Here is a 5,389-nt window from a genome sequence, read left to right as displayed (position 1 = left end):
GCTACCTAGAACATCAGACCAAGTGTGGCTACCTAGAACATCAGACCAAGTGTGGCTACCTAGAACATCAGGCCAAGTGTGGCTACCTAGATCATCAGACCAAGTGTGGCTACCTAGAACATCAGACCAAGTGTGGCTACCTAGAACATCAGACCAAGTGTGGCTACCTAGAACATCAGACCAAGTGTGGCTACCTAGATCATCAGACCAAGTGTGGCTATCTAGAACATCAGGCCAAGTGTGGCTACCTAGAACATCAGGCCAAGTGTGGCTACCTAGAACATCAGACCAAGTGTGGCTACCTAGAACATCAGACCAAGTGTGGCTACCTAGAACATCAGACCAAGTGTGGCTACCTAGAACATCAGTCCAAGTGTGGCTACCTAGAACATCAGGCCAAGTGTGGCTACCTAGAACATCAGACCAAGTGTGGCTACCTAGAACATCAGGCCAAGTGTGGCTACCTAGAACATCAGACCAAGTGTGGCTACCTAGAACATCAGACCAAGTGTGGCTACCTAGAACATCAGGCCAAGTGTGGCTACATCAGACCAAGTGTGGCTACATCAGACCAAGTGTGGCTACCTAGAACATCAGTCCAAGTGTGGCTACCTAGAACATCAGACCAAGTGTGGCTACCTAGAACATCAGACCAAGTGTGGCTACCTAGAACATCAGACCAAGTGTGGCTACCTAGATCATCAGTCCAAGTGTGGCTACCTAGAACATCAGGCCAAGTGTGGCTACCTAGAACATCAGGCCAAGTGTGGCTACCTAGAACATCAGACCAAGTGTGGCTACCTAGAACATCAGGCCAAGTGTGGCTACCTAGAACATCAGACCAAGTGTGGCTACCTAGAACATCAGACCAAGTGTGGCTACCTAGAACATCAGGCCAAGTGTGGCTACCTAGATCATCAGACCAAGTGTGGCTACCTAGAACATCAGGCCAAGTGTGGCTACCTAGAACATCAGACCAAGTGTGGCTACCTAGAACATCAGACCAAGTGTGGCTACCTAGAACATCAGGCCAAGTGTGGCTACCTAGATCATCAGACCAAGTGTGGCTACCTAGAACATCAGACCAAGTGTGGCTACCTAGAACATCAGACCAAGTGTGGCTACCTAGAACATCAGACCAAGTGTGGCTACCTAGATCATCAGACCAAGTGTGGCTATCTAGAACATCAGGCCAAGTGTGGCTACCTAGAACATCAGGCCAAGTGTGGCTACCTAGAACATCAGACCAAGTGTGGCTACCTAGAACATCAGACCAAGTGTGGCTACCTAGAACATCAGACCAAGTGTGGCTACCTAGAACATCAGTCCAAGTGTGGCTACCTAGAACATCAGGCCAAGTGTGGCTACCTAGAACATCAGACCAAGTGTGGCTACCTAGAACATCAGGCCAAGTGTGGCTACCTAGAACATCAGACCAAGTGTGGCTACCTAGAACATCAGACCAAGTGTGGCTACCTAGAACATCAGGCCAAGTGTGGCTACATCAGACCAAGTGTGGCTACATCAGACCAAGTGTGGCTACCTAGAACATCAGTCCAAGTGTGGCTACCTAGAACATCAGACCAAGTGTGGCTACCTAGAACATCAGACCAAGTGTGGCTACCTAGAACATCAGACCAAGTGTGGCTACCTAGATCATCAGTCCAAGTGTGGCTACCTAGAACATCAGGCCAAGTGTGGCTACCTAGAACATCAGGCCAAGTGTGGCTACCTAGAACATCAGACCAAGTGTGGCTACCTAGAACATCAGGCCAAGTGTGGCTACCTAGAACATCAGACCAAGTGTGGCTACCTAGAACATCAGACCAAGTGTGGCTACCTAGAACATCAGGCCAAGTGTGGCTACATCAGACCAAGTGTGGCTACATCAGACCAAGTGTGGCTACTTAGAACATCAGTCCAAGTGTGGCTACCTAGAACATCAGGCCAAGTGTGGCTACATCAGACCAAGTGTGGCTACCTAGAACATCAGTCCAAGTGTGGCTACCTAGAACATCAGACCAAGTGTGGCTACCTAGAACATCAGACCAAGTGTGGCTACATAGAACATCTATCTAATTGTGACGTCATGGAACGTTTTACCATTCTCATAGGGTATAGCGTTACTTTAATCCTCAGAATAAAGTGGGACGATACAGTCCCGAACAAGGAAATATGGCGAAGGACAGGATTAAACGACATTGTTTCAGAAGTTCGAATGAGGAGATGGAGATGGCTGGGCCATGTCCAACACATGAGCAAAAAAAGACTCCCCAACATGGCGCTGAAGTGGAACCTACCCGGAAAGCGAAATAGAGGAAGACCACTGGGAACATGGAGGAGGGAGATGGAAGAAGAAGTACAGGTTACTGGCAAAACCTGGCATGAACTAAAGTGGCTCGCCCAGGACAGGGTGGAATGGCGGAGATTTGTTGCTGCCCTATACTCCACAGGGAGTGATGAGGATTAAGTAAGTAAGTATAGCGTTACTTGTATTGAAGTGGGCGGGTTGGCGCCCCATGCACCCCCTAGTTCCGCCAATCGGCTAAAAGATACGTCAGGTAATCACAACTGATCTAACTGTAAATTAAATTATATACCAGCACCAGCCACTTGTGACTTACAGCCTTTTTTCACTTGTGCTTGAATCCTATTAACAATTTAATTAATTAAGAGATGTTGACTTTAGGCTAATTAAGACGTGACCTCGGCTGTGTGGGTCAACTGCTCTTTCTAATAAAGACACGCGACTGAGTAAAAACCGTTTACTTGATCGCCAACTAGGTCATCAACCTCTTTGGTCGTCGGGTTTTCTTGAACTTTTGAGCAATTTTCGGTAACCGGAAGTGGTACTCTATTTACGATATCTCAGAACCTTCAAAACGTGATGATGTATATGAAATTTAATTCACATTCTGTGAACATTTCCTCATTTCTGTGTGTTTTCTCATTAAAGAAACGTTTGAGTTTCAGACTTTGATCTAACAGCCATTTCTTTAGCCAGACTCCACAGAAAAATACCATCTCAACCATCGTGGTACAATGGGGAACTCACTCCCGCTTTATGCATCTAAGCTTCAGTTGATGACGTCACGCTGAGTTGTTGTTTTATTAATTTCAGGCGGGTATCATGGCGGATGTAGCGAGACCAAAAATTACCTTCAAGTTGAACGTCAGCAAGTCTACAAGTCTACCTGTAAGGACACCAGACGGTCCCCACACAAACCTGTAAGGACACCAGACTGTCCCCACACAAACAGGACACCAGACTGTCCCCACACAAACCTGTAAGGACACCAGACTGTCCCCACACAAACAGGACACCAGACTGTCCCCACACAAACCTGTAAGGACACCAGACTGTCCCCACACAAACCTGCAAGGACACCAGACTGTCCCCACACAAACCTGTAAGGACACCAGACTGTCCCCACACAAACTTGTAAGGACACCAGACTGTCCCCACACAAACCTGTAAGGACACCAGACTGTCCCCACACAAAGAGGACACCAGACTGTCCCCACACAAACCTGTAAGGACACCAGACTGTCCCCACACAAACCTGTAAGGACACCAGACTGTCCCCACACAAACCTGTAAGGACACCAGACTGTCCCCACACAAAATTGTAAGGACACCAGACTGTCCCCACACAAACCTGTAAGGACACCAGACTGTCCCCACACAAAGAGGACACCAGACTGTCCCCACACAAACCTGTAAGGACACCAGACTGTCCCCACACAAACCTGCAAGGACACCAGACTGTCCCCACACAAACCTGTAAGGACACCAGACTGTCCCCACACAAACTTGTAAGGACACCACTGTCCCCACACAAACCTGTAAGGACACCAGACTGTCCCCACACAAACAGGACACCAGACTGTCCCCACACAAACCTGTAAGGACACCAGACTGTCCCCACACAAACCTGTAAGGACACCAGACTGTCCCCACACAAACCTGTAAGGACACCAGACTGTCCCCACACAAACTTGTAAGGACACCAGACTGTCCCCACACAAACCTGTAAGGACACCAGACTGTCCCCACACAAACCTGTAAGGACACCAGACTGTCCCCACACAAACAGGACACCAGACTGTCCCCACACAAACCTGTAAGGACACCAGACTGTCCCCACACAAACAGGACACCAGACTGTCCCCACACAAACCTGTAAGGACACCAGACTGTCCCCACACAAACCTGTAAGGACACCAGACTGTCCCCACACAAACCTGTAAGGACACCAGACTGTCCCCACACAAACCTGTAAGGACACCAGACTGTCCCCACACAAACCTGTAAGGACACCAGACTGTCCCCACACAAACCTGTAAGGACACCAGACTGTCCCCACACAAACCTGTAAGGACACCAGACTGTCCCCACACAAACAGGACGCCAGACTGTCCCCACACAAACCTGTAAGGACACCAGACTGCCCCCACACAAACCTGTAAGGACACCAGACTGTCCCCACACAAACCTGTAAGGACACCAGACTGTCCCCACACAAACAGGACACCACAGCATTCTTTACTTTGATTGTGCAGTAATTGTGTACGTGTACAATAGTTTGTGTACGTGTAGTTTATGTACATAATGTAACTAATGTAAATATGTACATTCCCAATCTTCGTGCTGATTTTAAAAGTTTATAAAATTTGTGTTGACCAAAATTTTTGTTGGATCATCTTCATGTGGTGATAGTTGTTTGTGTGTTTGGGGGGGGGGGGGGGGGTGTAAGTTGTTGGTGGGTTGATCGTACGCTGTTACTAATTTCGAAAAGCGTTTAGCTGGTTAATATTAATGTCACTAATTGTCATCAGTTTCACTTAGCCCACAATGTCAACACATGTCATGAGATTAACCCCACAATGTCAATACATGTCATGAGATTCACCCCACAAACTCTAGACATGTTGATAAATCTTTTTATTTAAACACTGACTTCGTACAGTGATATGTACACACAGTTCAACACTGACTTCGTACAGTTATATGTACACACAGTTCAACACTGACTTCGTACAGTTATATGTACACACAGTTCAACACTGACTTCGTACAGTGATATGTACACACAGTTCCATTGGAATTACCAGCACATCCACAATAGATGTGTTAACACACACAATGGTGACGTCACAAGATGTGTACAAGAGATCCAAGTGTACCATTGGTTGGCGCCATGTCCTGCTCACCCTCTCTGTATCAGGGGGGGGGGGGGGGGGTCTCCAGCGACTGGTACTTGTAAGTCCCGTTGTTTAAGTCAGTCCATTGGTGGCCCAGCGTGTCACATTTGTCCCTTCTTGTCCCGGTCAGTTTTGAACCCGGGACATTCCCATGGACAGGCGGGGAGGGGGGGGGGGGTCGAGT

The sequence above is a fragment of the Physella acuta genome, unplaced genomic scaffold (assembly GCF_028476545.2).
Source record: "Physella acuta isolate Inbredline_101_S28 unplaced genomic scaffold, ASM2847654v3 ptg000353l, whole genome shotgun sequence".
Taxonomy (NCBI): Eukaryota; Metazoa; Mollusca; class Gastropoda; family Physidae; genus Physella; species Physella acuta.
The sequence above is the reverse complement of the archived record's forward strand: the minus strand, read 5'-3'. Positions refer to the sequence as shown.